The following is a 15240-nucleotide window of genomic DNA, read 5'->3' as shown; positions in this document are numbered from 1 at the left end:
GAATCTATTGAGGCATGTCGCTCGCGAGTCCGAAGGACTCGGTATGCCGTTGCTGGTCGTTAGGCGGGTCGTCTTTGCTATTAAGAACCCGCGAGTAAAACCATCTCGAGAATCCCCCAGACGAACCATCACTTAAACATCCGGTGAGGGCAAATCCTCTCGTTAATTGTTTACGCAATAATTGAATAAATTTAAGTGTCCATCTTTACAAATTGAGTAAAGGTAAATAAAAAGACTGATCGATTCATGAAGCTTCGAAGGCAATGTTCAAATATCAAGTCAATGTAGAACGTTAGAAGCTACGTATTAGTGAACTAAGAACAAGCCACAAGTTATTTGCGCAACATAGATAAATTATTCCAACTATATAAGAAATTAAGTAATAGTTTCTTTAAATATTATTCTTATCGAAATTTTTTTTCAAATAAATACAAATCTCTGATATAAAATACAAAAGTCTGAAATACAAAAGTCTGTATATTTATTTTGCAAAAGATATATTTTAGAAATGTTATCAAAGATTGGTAATTGATTTGGGATAATAATGAAAATGCAATGATATGGTTCCGACTCCATTATTATTTTCAGCGAATCCGAACAAGAGGACCAATTTCCGCTTGCAGCTCTACCGTGACGCGAAATGCCATTTGCAGGTAATTACAATAGCGAGACGAGCTTATTTCTTGATAGGAGGCACGCACGCCTCGTTCCTTGCAGGCCACGTGGGACGCGGGTGGTAAATCGGATGGGTGTGGGCTTCAACGTTCAAACAAATAGGAAGTTTGTTCGCCGCGAGTACAATAGATGGAAACCGAATGATATGTCTAACTAAATACGTTACCGTACGCGTATCAAAGGGAGAACCGAACCTTTATGATGGTTTCTGGCTCGCGTCTCCGCAGTCTGCCGCTCGCCTTTCTGTGGTCACGTGTGTACACGTACGCATACGAACATATACACATCTGTACGGATTTTACACGGGCCCGCGTCTTTGTACACACAGGCGCACCGATGGTTTCCAGACGTTGCATCAATTGCAAAATTGAAATTTCAGCATCAACAATAATTACCATTGTCAACGCACCGACGCTACTTCCCGTTCGTTACCAAATTCAGAGTGGTTCTCATCGGACCTATCTCAAAAGCTCGATGGTGAAGCTTAATTATTAAATTCGCTATGCCTTTCAACAACCACACTGATTTAAATTAGCTTAAAAGTCCACATATGCACAACGATATTTTACTACATGACTACTTTTAGAAATTTGACGTTTCTAATACAATCATTAATATTTACGATATATAATATTTTCACACAATGTTATAAACTTAATTTAGGAAGAAGATAAACAGTTGCACACAATAAATGCATGCTCTACTTTCAATATTTAATTATCTATTTGTTCTTTTAAAATGTTGACAGGAAAATGTAGCACACAATCTAATTTGTAATATTTTTATATTTTACTAAAATATTGATAAATTGATACTATATTGAGGATCACTGACGATTTAGAATGTCAGACAGCGAAAACCTTGTCTAAAGGTTTGGAAATATCATGAAATAGATAGATGCTCCTAATAAGGTATCGTCGTTTCCAACGTATTGTCAGTGTGTGTCGTGCACATTTGCCGTTTCCGGTTTATCCACCGTGTCGACACCTCCACCTATACACTAATATGTCAAAGAGACAGAGCAATAGGGATAATTAGCACAGCCTCTGTAACGCGGTGCTTGCCATCTTCTGAATTTCACCGTTATTTGGAAAGTACCTTCTGCTTTCTGCAAACAGTATATACTTACTTATTAGAGACGTATCGTGACGTGGAGCAACCTTGCTGTTGATTCTTGCGTTTGATTCTTGCGTTCTCACGAAACCCCAGAAACGTCATTGCTCTTTTTCCCCTCGTTCGTCGAAAGAATCGGATAATTTCGAGAGTTCGTCCGAGTCTGTACCGAACAACATCTCGACCATATGTGATGGGTGACAGGAGCCCGTCAATGTTTCAAGTCTTGTCATTGATCGTGCGTGATTTCGTGGTAGTGGACACGTAGAGATACGGAGAGAGGATCGATAAGCTCTCTCTGGTAAACTAATTAGCAGATTCGCCGACAAAGACGATCTTTCTTCGGTAGCTGCGGCAACTGCGTTCGTCGCCAAGCTTTTTACATTGCAGGCTTCCTGCCGATGCTTCCCGCTTCCTCCTCATCGGCCAATCGTCGTGTCTTTCTCCTATTCGGTTCTGTCTTCTTTCTTGGCATCACCGCCAGGCTGTTTTCTTTTTTCACGACCATTTGCTCGCTTTTGTCCCTAACACCGCGAAAGGCATGGTTTCCCACGGGAGACTCCTCGAGAGTCACTCTTTTTATTACGTGCACGTAATCGCGTTAAGATCGCGCGATACATTTACGGCCGAGAACCATGCTTTTATAATCTTGCAATAATTGCGCAACTCGATTTTTATGAAAATTAGGACGGAGAATATTTTGAAAATATTAACAGTTATTTCCTTTGAAATTTTTATCACTTAACATCGTTCTGTTAGATTTTTTATTTTCTGATATTTTATATCGTAAAACTTCTTGCGACAAATTCTAAATAAAAAAATTTAACGTGATAATATATGTATAAGTATTTTTTCTTACGGTACAGTTTTCGACTGCTTTCGGCATCCTTAATGTCGGTCGACAGATGTGGGCCATCCGCAACGGAAGGGTTACCAAGCCAATAAGGGGTGGCCGGAAGATATATGCGCTAATAATCGAAGAAAAAAGTGTCCAATGAAAGAAATTTACGGCTGGCACTAATTAAGTAAAAGGGATCCAACCAGTCGTCTCCCTTTCATCCAGTCGCACTCGCTGGCCGCTGCTGGACCGTCCCAGCGGAAGGATTAATTAATTCAGAATATATCAATTAAGAATAAGGTTTGCTTTTCTGCGTGGTGACTCTCTCGCGCCGTCCCTCGCCATCCCTTCGCTGCGCCTCCTCTTCTATTGCAAATTGGACGTGAAAAATGACGCCTTGATTAATCTCGCGGATAATTTAAAAACGAAGGGGTTGCCGCCGCGGCACCTCACCCCCACTCCCACCCTTTTCGTGCTGCTGAGCCGAATAAAAATTCAAGACGTGAAATTGCCAATCAACGAAGGGTGGGCGGCTGCAGAGGCGAAGGCGTCGACAGGGCGGTGGCAAACCGATTCGCAGCGTACCCGACGGGTAATAACGTTAAAAAATTATCCCTCGTCTGAATTTCATCGGTCCGCTTCGACGCGCTCGCTCTATCGCACTGCCGCGTTGAGTTTCGTCGTTATTTCGCTCTTTCTTGATTTCTTTAGCCTGTGCTAATTCACGGAAGCTAATGAAGCGAAAGAACGAAACATTAGAATGAGGGAATAAAAATATAACTACTGAAAAATTTAACAATAGTAGCTACGCTAGAAAAACGAAGATTTATCATCTTCAAGATAATATTCGGAAATTATTTATCAGTTGGACTAAAATCGACTCCTGAAATTAAAATATGACATGTGATTTTACATTCTTCATCTTTTTCTTCTGTAATCCAGACTTACATAATATAAGTATACACATGTATATAATATTATTCCTGATGCATTCGGAATAATATAATTATAAACGACGTTAAAAGTGAAATTATTGTATTAAACAAATCGTGTAATTGTTTATTTACTACTTTTACTTATTTTTTATCATTACTTTTGCAACTAATCCTATTTTTCAACATTTTATTTTACAATTAGACTACTTGTGATTTTTAACTTTGGAAAGACTGTAAGAAATTCACACGTACATTTTTATCCTGAAAGAAGCTCACATGAATATATTCTAAATTGCAGAGATCCTCATCGGAGTTCTGTAGTAAACTAAATAAAAGTTAATTGAGTAAATGAAGATTTATTCGCAATGAAACGAAGTTGTCGTATAAAGTGCGAAAAGTAAGACTGCGTGGAAAGTGTAAAATACGATTCTCCAGGGTATTCGGACGCCATCCGCCATTGTTTAATAAGACACCGGACTACATAGAGTTGAAGGCGAAGAAGGGTTGAGCACGTCGGAGCGAAGTAATTAAAAAATGTACCGCGATAAAATAATATTGGCTACAAATTGTGTCGTGCTCAGTGTAACCCCTTTCGTCTTTTATATAAGATATAAAATTTTATTCGCTTTCTCCCTGTATTTCAGGTCCATTCTTTCTTCCCTTCGTCCAGACAGCGGTTCTCACTTAAAAGATATTTACTCGTCCATATCTTCATTTACATTAGGAACAAATCTTAATCTGGAAATAACCGCCTTAACTAAGACGCACTTTTATTGCTGACAGGCCACCCGCATTAACGCTATTTTAATTTATTCCACGCAAATGAGAAGATTTATAATTATCCTCATAATTACGCTTAATGTAGCTTAACATACAATGACGAGGTGTACACGCTGTTTTATTTATCGCTGCGACCGTCTAAGTAAAAAATGTATTCCTTTTTAGAGCTAATATAATAATGATCTATGTATATTATACATAGTGATCCATAATTAAACTATAAGAGTTGTATCCATGAGATGCCCATGATATATTTCACGTTGATTATGTGTTTCATTGCATCGAAGCAACAGTCGCGTCACTTATTATATGCGGGTGTGCACACACTTCGCTAGCTACTTATATATATATCTAAAAGATACAGATATGTATAAGCACACACAGCCTCTGGGCGTCCGCTCGTTTTCATCCCGGGAAGGCGACGGAAACGTTATGCAAATGGGTTTTTGCGGGGAGAACTTTCGTCGGCAACGTGAAGAGAGACAGAGAGAGAAAGAGAGGACAGATAAGAGCGGAGGATACTCCGGGTTGAAGCGGGGCGAATCAGTCTCCTCCGCCTTCTCCCGCCGCGGGATCGGCCAAGAGCCCAGATCATTTTTACCGAAATTAAATCGAAAATTAGACTCGCATTAAAATGCGCTCTCGATAGGGCTCGCCCGAATCGCCGGTGGCTGAGCAAGCGGAGACGGTGCTCGACGACCCAGAGGCGAGGAGGAGGCTCGTGAAAAGCAGCCGCAAGGATCCGACGAGGATGCGAAGATATACAAGAGACGAGAAACAGAGGAAGATAGATAGAGGTAGACAGAGGAAGCTTCGAGGGTTTAAACCGAAGGAATTCCTTGCTCATGCAAATCGGAGATTCGTAGGAGTCGGAAAAGAGAGACGGGATTGTACAAGTTAATCAGGAGCAGCTCACGCGGAAGCTAGCTGAAAAGCGCGGTTGAGAACCGCTGCGAAGTAAGAGAATATAAGGGGCATTAGAGACGTTCTTTGGATTTTCAATCGCGGTCTAATTCAACTTCCAAGTTATTTCGAAACTTTTATAAAAAAAAACTTGAAGCTGTAATATCGTAACAAATTCAATATTCGATTTAACTAATGTCACAATAAATAAATTAAATTTTACCTCAAATTTTGATTTACTTTCGTATTATCAACCAAGTCTGGTGGTAAGCTGGTAAAGTAAACATTAAGGAAGAAGTAAGACGCTGAACGAAAGGAAAAGAATAAGAAGGACGAAATGAAAAAAGTTCGCTCACGCACAATCGCGTATAAATCAGGGTGGTTAATAAGTAAAAGCAAAGGGTTAGGCTTCCATGGTGATGCTGGGTTTAGTAGGAGGTATGGGGGATGCGCTTACAGGGGTTGGATCTGCACCAGGTCCAATTTACGATTCATTTCGTCGAAACGGCCGCCACCGTCGGTGCGCCTTATATCGCCATTTTACCGATCTGAATAATTAATTTTAATAACGAATTTCTATCCGCCTTCCCCTCCCGAACACTGTACCTCTCGTCGAACTCGGTTACTAACCGCGCTCGCCTCGCTCGTTCCTCGTGAACGAGGAAGCAGATGAGGAAAACTCCTGCCTCGGACGTTTGACGTAAAGCCTCTATTGTCGGATACATTTTTAATCGGCGAGGGAGGTAACGAGCGCGCCTCACGATCCGCCCACAGCTTTTCTGATACATCCCCAACCCCCGTCTTGAACCAGCCCGGAAATCAATTACGCGACTCTTCAAGAAGAGTTTCTTGACGCGATACGTAATGTTGCCTTTCGTTGCGATGCTTTCCGTTGCACATGGCCTTTAAGAAATTTTCTTTATTGCGCTTCGCCGCACTTTGTGTGGCGCAATTTAATTGCGAATGTTTAATTTCTTTGCGACACAAAGCATGATATTCTTTCTTGTAAGGAATGATTACACTAAATGCAACATTAAATATAATAAATATTTAAACAAATATTAAATTTTTATTTATTCATCTTACACTTAAATAATCAATGCGGCACTCCGTATAATAAATGGAATATCCTGCAAGCAGTGTTATGATAAAGTCATATATAGCGTACACGAGACTCGGGGATAATTATGTGAGAAATAAACAACGGTGCACGATGAGCATTAAACCGATCGATTCAGTGTTACGATCCATGTACGAGAGATCGAATCAGCGATTGTGGATATATTTATACGAGGCAATCGACGCGCGCCGACGACCGTTCTTTCACGCGATTAACGATCGCGGACGTTAAATCGCTGACTTTCAGAAGAAGCTCGCTATCTTCGTTATGTCCGTAGTGATACACGAGCCTGGAGCGGATAGTTAATTGTCGGGGAACTCTCTTGTCAGTTATGGCATTCCGAAAGCCTTCGATCGAGAGGAACGTTGCATTAAAGTTAAAGGACGAACGGATATTATTTCCAGTGTATTATCGAAACTTGCTTTTATAGCACGAGATTATGGACGTACGTGGCTATTAAGCGATCGGGATTGCGAGAAGCAATCGATTTTTTATCTCAATCGTAGCAATCTTATTTGCAAAGCGAACTTTTAGAAATTATACGATAAGATCTAAAATAGAATTTCTCACATTTCAAACTTTTATTATTGATGATAATTTCCACCTTCTCTTGTCTATGAAAATTTTCATTATGATTCAATTCTCATCGTTTTTGTTTTATCAAGATATACGTATATCCATTTATTGATTGAGAGAGGTAATCCAGAGTATTTATTTAAGTTCAAATTATTTTTAAATCTAAAGAAATGGCTTTATTAATAAAACATTCTAAATTCTTTCGTATTATTGTCCGATAATTTAAGTGTACCTAGAAGAAAATAATGTCATATTTCAGTTAACAGATTCATTTTTTCACATTCATTTTTTGTTGTTTTTATTTAAAAGTTTTGACGCGGAGAAATTAAATATTTTCTCGATTTTAAATTAGCATTTTAGTATTAAAAAATTACGTGATGGCTTTTAGTTGTCACTCGGTATGCGTATTTCAGAAAAAAAAGTACATGTGAACGACAAAGATATCGGGCGATGCACCCGGTTCGCCATGATCTTACGACCATGCAGTATTCGGCGTGGTATTGCGACGGTAGATGGTAGTGGTGGTAGTGGTGGGCCAGTGATATACAACGCTATCACCCTCGTATTTACTGCAGTGTCAAACCAGGGCGACAACTTGGTTACAAATTAGTGCTTTACACCGCGCGCACGGCCACGTCCCGCTTTTACACCATACGCCCGTTGTGTATGTATAATACGGTGTATACGTATGCACTGTATATCGGTGCCGGGTCCTCCGACGAGGTATACGAGTATCGTATGTTTATGTTCCTGGCAGCTGTGCGGTCTCTTCGAGAGAGGTCGTAAGTTCGCGAGCTGCCATTTTCCAGTTGCAGTAAATATTTCGAAGGCGTATCTGGATTTGAAGATTTTATGAATTGTTATACAAATTTTCGAAACCAATTGAATATCAGTAAGTTATTAAACATTTACAACGATTATTATAAGTGTGCTGTATAAGTTTATGCAAAATATGTATTTGTACTTGATATAGTGATACAATAGTAAATATAGATACATCAGTTTTTTTATGCGAGACAATGTAAAATTATTTATCAAGATCAAATGATTTTCCAAACACTGTAAGAATCGAAGATAATTATATCCACAACTGTGATCATTCTTGAGATCATTTTGGATGCGCTAACGAAACAACAGATAGAAAATCTTTCTCGGAAATAAATACAAGATCGATCTCGAAGTAGAGAGATCGACTTGGCTCTAGGAAAGCCATCGGACACGGTGCAGTGAGATTTCACGCCATATCCATATCACGGCTTTTAAGATCCTACCTAAGGTTCTGAACCAAGATGTATGGCATCGATGGCTCGATAGAAGGGACTGAGAACCTCTCTTGCCTTGTGGAAGAGGCGATATATCAGCCGCGGGTCAACAATGTGTAAGCGGTATCGTTCTCGAACCCCCAGGTCGAGCGACCTAAGTTCGCTCTCGGTGACACTTCTGTGGAGTTTCTGCTTCTTGGACGGTGCACACTCAAGATATATGTTATTAGTCGGGCGTGTGGGTGCATGCTGTGTACACGCACTATGTGGACTCAAGACCTTTGGATGCTATGTGTAGATTCGTCAAACGAAACTTTGAGTTATCCCGAGGCGATCACTGTCTTGAGAAATTTTAATTAACCTCCTATTATTTGATAAATCCTCTTTCCAACGAAAAAGTAATAAAGTAAACATTTTATAATTTAAATGGATTAAAGCGAGCCAGTTGATTTGAATATAAATAATAAAATCTAAAGCGCAGATTTCAAACACTTAACTTATTTAATGACGTTTTCGTGTTTAATTATTTTGAAACTATTTTTAGGAGTATATCATTAGAGCTATATAAAGACATCACACGTTACAGAGTAATTTCTTGGTGCTTATCCATATATATGTATATATGTGATAGAGAAAAAAAAGTATCGCCTGGCTCGTGATACGAAAATTTGCCCCGTCATTAGCGCGAGTTGATAAGTGTCGCGAAGTGCGTCATGCGCGACCGCTTGATCCGCCGGCATTAAAAGTCAAATGCAACAGATCCATTCACCGGCCATAATTACGAGAAAGCCGGGCTGCCGCACGCATAAAAGCGTTCGTTATTAAAAAGTTTAAATGTCTATTAATTACTCGACGTTATGCCGGGCCGCGCCGAAGAACTGTATAAAATGCATTTAATTATCGCGCCGTGTTGAATGAGGGAAATCAATGGGTTTCCCTTTAGTGAACTGACGGCGCTGTTTCTTTTTTTCCTCCCTCAAAACCTCAATTTGTTACTACCGCGTTGCTTTACCGCGCCAACCCCGCGTCCACCGCGTTTACCCTTTCCAGTTACGCCCTCGTGAACCCATCGGCCGTGCCGGTAATGAGGGCGACACCTGAATCCGTGATTACATCGCGGCAATGAAAAGTAATTTGTCGATTCACAGCACGATGGATCTGTTCGATACCGCTACCGCAATTTCGCACTTTTTACGAATGAAAAGCGCGCGGACCCGTCCTCTTAAAAAAAATGTTCTGCCCCTGTATGTGTTGCATTTAATATGTCGATGAGAATTAATGTGTTTTCTACCGAGTAAGACAAATATTTGGAAGTCGTTAAAATTATTGGTACATTATAAAAACAACTGAATGCTCGTAATTTGTGTATTCCTCTGACAACGCATTTTCATAGAAGAAAGACGAAATAATGTAGTGAAAATGTTAACGCAATAATATATATTATATATCATTTACTTTTTTATGATAACATTGATTAATTATACGAGATGTAAAAATTATTTAATTCGTATTTTTCTTTTGAAAAAACTATAAATTTTGTTATAAATACATTTTCGTCAATCAATATTAAACTCGCTGCAACGATGTATCATTTGGCAAAATTCTGCGAACACCGCGAATTTCTCGTTCGAAGTCTTCCTGTTCATAAGGATATTCGAAACTGATATTCTAACAGTTAAAGACCGTTGACGGTCAGCGGAATGTATTCTTGGAAGGAAGAATCGGGACCTAGGTTGCTTTGCAACCCTGCTCTGCTGTGGTGTCAGTGAATCCGGATCGCTACTACCTTATATTTCACATCAAAGTCTTTCGCATTCCTAAATGCCACCTGATCCACGTATCCCGCTTCGAGGCCTAACTTCGAAGGTCTACTATTCGGCCTGGTCCGCCGTCGAATTCGAGTTCGGTCGTGCGCCCGGATAACGCGCCATCAGAATCTTATTTCGAGAAATCGAGCCTGATCGTAAAGTGTAATAACTTTTTTCGACGCCCAACTCGACGTGCCTGTGCGTATCGTATCTATACGACGATCAAATTACTCTCTCCAAATTCGTCAGCCGGATGAATGCGCGGACATCAACGCAAAACAAGCAGGTGCATTAAATGTCAAATGCATCTTAAGCGCAGGCACCGGTATTAAATATCATGGATATAAGTACAAACTTTTATACAAAATCGGCACTCATACATTTAGATTTATTACGTATAAAATTTTTAATATCACTTTCCACATATATATTATATATAAATACTTAATTTTTTATAATAGGAACGATCATATTATTATCTGAATTTTATCAGATTCGAATAATTCAAATGTTTTAAATTTAAATGATTTGACGAATCCAGGCTGAGTTAATAAATTATCCGATTAATTTGCAGTCCCTTCCCATGAGAAGGCAATGCTATCCGAAAGTCCAGCTGTATCACGCCTAGGTTTTTAAATGATTTAAGGATATCGATTCTGTGAGCGACGGGGAATAGTACAGTGTACACGCGTTCGATCGGAATATCTTAGGTCGTGGATATTTTAGGTAGTACCGAGGGTACCGGTCGCCCTCCCGGTGTGAAGACGATTTAAGGTCTACTGGTTGGGCTCAGCACACTCATGGTGGTCTATATCAAGACAGAGAATCCACTCGATACAATCCTATACCCCCATATCAAGCTTATACCCCATAATGCCATTCTATCTCGTTCCTTCGCGCGATTTAAAATTACACTTAATAAGTCATTCAGCTTCCTCCTCTTTCTGCGAATAAGCGTTTGCAATAATAGTCATGCAATAATAAATTATTAAGTACCTTCAATTTAACTTGGTTCGGTAATAGATCGAATATATTTCGAATATATCTTCAATATTTAATTTGATCCGATAATAGACGAAACTTGAATTTAAAATTTTATTTCTGACTGCGAGAATTTATATCGAATTCATAAAATATTACTGTGATCATCGTTTATAAATATTCATAAATACATGGATGCGGATATCGCAAAGACAATTACTTGTTTGACATTCTGCTGTAAAATAAAATCGCGTGTAAGATTTACGTGATCTAAGTTTTAAAAATAGAATTGCAAATAAAAAACAATGCACGCTATCCGCGGCGAGAAGATTCACGATGCATCACGATGTTGCACGATACACCATCTCAAAGCGGATGATCAAAAGGTGAGGGGTGGCCAGGACGGGAGTTTTGGTGCATTTTGGTCACCAGCGATAAAGCATTTTTATGTCCTTTCTGCCCATTTGATTTTGAGATTAGCCGGGAATTTTGGGCGAACCCGCATATCATGGTGATTTACATCGAACCAGCGTTTCGACGAGGAGAACGCCGGTCACCGCGGCCAAGTAAAGGTAAAATTATCTTAAATTTCAAATTTATACGCGTGGTCTTGTCATAATCTTGATTCTGACGCCCGGTCGCGAAGCTATTCGCTCGTTTCCACCCCGCGTCGACACGGTGGGCTTATTTGTCAAGAATACTTGCACGTCGCGAGAATTAAAAAAGAAAAGAAACATCGAAAAAATAAGGGAGAAAATGAAGATGATATCATGATAAACGTAGTGATTTTCTAAGCCACGAGGTGATGACAAATTAAATCTTCAATATCGAATTAAAACCAGTAAAATTTTATCTAATTAATTATCACTTTTTCCAATGATATTCTAATTTTCCTAATTTCATCCATTATTTTAACTCTTTGAATTCCTGTGATAGAAATGAGTGTTTGGCATTAAATACGGGCTGCGAAATATTATCAATGATAGCGGCCGAAGATCGTCGATCGAATACAAATTATCCATGGGTCTCGTATCGTTTCTACCAATAATCGTTACAGACGCGAGCGAGACAAAAAGGAGCTCCAAGAACGAAGAAATAGAGGCGACACACACTCGTGGAGTTTGCGCGCGACAGGTATACGTATACATTTTACCAATGCGGCGAACCCTTCGAACACCATCGGCGTATCGCCACAACCAGAGAACTCGCTCGTTCGCGCTCATGGAGCCCACCGTGGGCCCATAAATATCTCATTTTTATTTTGAATGGGAAAACGAACGATGGGTCGATGCCGCGCTTCCCTACCCCGCACTAAATCAGCGTTACTTTATTAAGTATTACCTTTAGTTAACAGATACTTAATCAAAAGGTGCACGCGGTACGCCACTAATTTGACTTTGGCCCCCATAAATATTCGGAGACCGCTGGATGTACGGGTCCGTGCAGTCGATGTGGTACCGGCCATCGGGTTCGGCCGATGCTGCGCCCGAAATACCGGACCGATAGACAGACGGACGGACGACCAATGGCTTTTGTACCGATAAAATACTTCTGTAATTAAATGCGAGCGGCGCGCATTCATCTAACTGCCTATGTGCGTTCCCGCGACGTACGTTATCGATCACAGCTTTCGGGAATTTATAAAGCACGGTCGATGGGACATGCGGGATGTGTTCGAACAGGGAAATGAACGGCCAGTAAATCGAGAGTGGCATTAGGGTTACATCATTTGTTACTTTGTTGACTGTTCTACCCACCTTCTTTACGGTCTGTTTCATTGTAATAGCTCTTTAGAACTTAGAAATGCTTTTGCGAATTGTAGAATATATAATAGTAATAGTCTATCTTTCTGCTAATCTTAAATACTACATAAAAATTCAAAATGTCTCGTTAAAACTAGATAGGTATACGAGTAATGTGTTCTGCCATCCAGTAGCTTATTCTTTTACGGAAGTCGAACGATCTCAGGATGCCCGCCGCGCGACTGCGCTCAGTGAGACTACGTTGCGGCTGCAGTCTCCTCGTTTATTGTACATAGGGACGCGGAAATTGTGGCCAAAGCAAAGGCGGTCGGCTCGCGGTTCGGTAAACACTAAACACTCGTTAGCGTATAGATTGAAACGCAATCTGTATTCGGTACGGCTACCACGGCTACGAAGGAAGACGAAGGCAGACGCTGAGAAGCGACGCAGACAAAGCGAGCCTAGGCTAACTCCGCGGCGACGTGGAGGGAGGAAGGGCACGTCGGGGGTTGCCGGTGGAAGGGTAGGTTCCACAGCCCAAAGAGCCCGAGGCCCCCCACTAATTGATTTGTGCTCCAGCTTCAGCGGCCCTCTCTAACTCCGTTCTCTATCTCCTCGTGATCCCTCTTCCCCTCGCAACGCCTCACACACATCAGGACACCATAGGTAAATCCATACGCGCTAAATACGCTACCGCTTCAGCTACCGACCCTTTCCTTTCCGGTGGAAACAGAGGTCACTCCTTCTGCATCAAAGCTTCAAAGGACTGTTATCTTACGGGCACCGTCGTGGACGGCTGCGTGCTGAGGGTAGCTAATTGCGAGATACGCGCGCACTTTCGATGCCACCCTTCGGCGATCATGCAGTGAGCTTTATAAGTTTGAAAGCTGGCACGAATCCCGAATACAGCTAGCACTTTGATATCAATTACTAATTTCAATTAAACCAGTATCAGTGGAAACAGAATGATAAAGACATGGATTTTGGAAAATTTTCTAAACATAAAAAATTGTTATTTTATAAGAAATCTCAACATTCTTACGTAAAACGTTAAAAAATAATTATAACTATATTACCTGAACATTATTCATATCCATCCAACTTACTTCATAGCAGTGCGTATGACAATACACTGGTAGATCAAGAGGGGACATTTCTACCGTAATAATATTCGCCGTTAATTGTATAGTCGAGCGACGCCTTCGGGTTCATCGTTTAAGATAGAATGTAACGAGGCGCTGGCAGACTCTTTGTTCCATCCTGGGGCAGTCCACTTTGCTTTCGTCCTGGATTTTTTCAGTCTTAGGTAATATCCTGAGTAACACAACGTTCTTTCTTCTCCTCCTCTTCCTCCTCTCTCTCTCTCTCGCTCTCGCTCGTTCGCTCTCTCTATATCTTTCTCACTCTGTCCATGGGCTAACGCAAACGAGCTTTTGCGCAGCATGTGATACCTCCACCTTTGCATGTAATGCGTATGCGCACGTACGTGGAAATAGGTATTTTACATATGTTACTTTGACACCGAGTCTGGTTAAGACGTCTCACGTCGGCGATGATTACAGCGACACGCTGTACGACGACAAGATAAACATGATTCTGTACGTGCGGATGGCTCTGTGAGATGCGGCCTAACCGTCGTACTATCATTTCCTCAATATTTTAGGTGATCGGGATAGATTGAATAAAAAAATCTCATGATATATTTCCTACTGATTTATATTCTAAGAATTAAAAATTCTGTTTTCTATTATAAATTATTTTATTTGAATATATCTGTAAAATAGCTAATCGTAAAGTTTTACGACAAACATTTGTCTTTCTACACTATTTTTAAGTAGAAAATATTACAATTTGATTATATTCAAGTATAAAAATAAAAGACTTTATTTATTTATTTTTTCCGAGTTTACTATAATTTTCCAGTCAAAGCAGCTTTCATTAACGTACATTTAACTAAATGTTATTATCTACAACTTTCACGGATATCACACGGATATCACATGACAGTCTATTGTTTACATGTATAAGATGGATACATCTATCGCAGTTCGTGTCAACAACGACCACGACGAGAACAAGCTCTGTCCTGGATAATTGGATGAGCTCTTAAACACTGCAAATTACCCCCGCGGCGACTTACTTATTATACTACGAATCATGTGGGACGACGAAAACGGGGACCGAGAGGAGTAGAGGGACGCACCGTCCGCGACTACGGTTTATATTATAATTTCAAGCTACGATTACTTTGCCTTTTGTCTCTCGACAGGCGTACGTTGTGGTCAAAGCTCAAAAGCTTACTTATTATTTTCGGTCAAAGCCATGCGCCCGCACCGCCTGAGCGACCTTTTTCAAGCTGTCACTCCGAAGGTTGACGAGAAGGGTCCGTTTCGCGACTGCAAACTGATCTCGTCAGCATCCATCCAAGAATAAGAGATTGTGCAATCGATAACTCATTCTATTCACTGCTGCACAGAGGTAAAAACATCCAGCATTCATTCAGCGGG

This window comes from Mycetomoellerius zeteki, unplaced genomic scaffold (genome assembly GCF_001594055.1).
Source record: "Mycetomoellerius zeteki isolate Tzet28-1 unplaced genomic scaffold, Tzet1.0 scaffold102, whole genome shotgun sequence".
In the NCBI taxonomy this organism is placed as follows: Eukaryota; Metazoa; Arthropoda; class Insecta; order Hymenoptera; family Formicidae; genus Mycetomoellerius; species Mycetomoellerius zeteki.
This window is presented reverse-complemented; position numbering follows the sequence as displayed.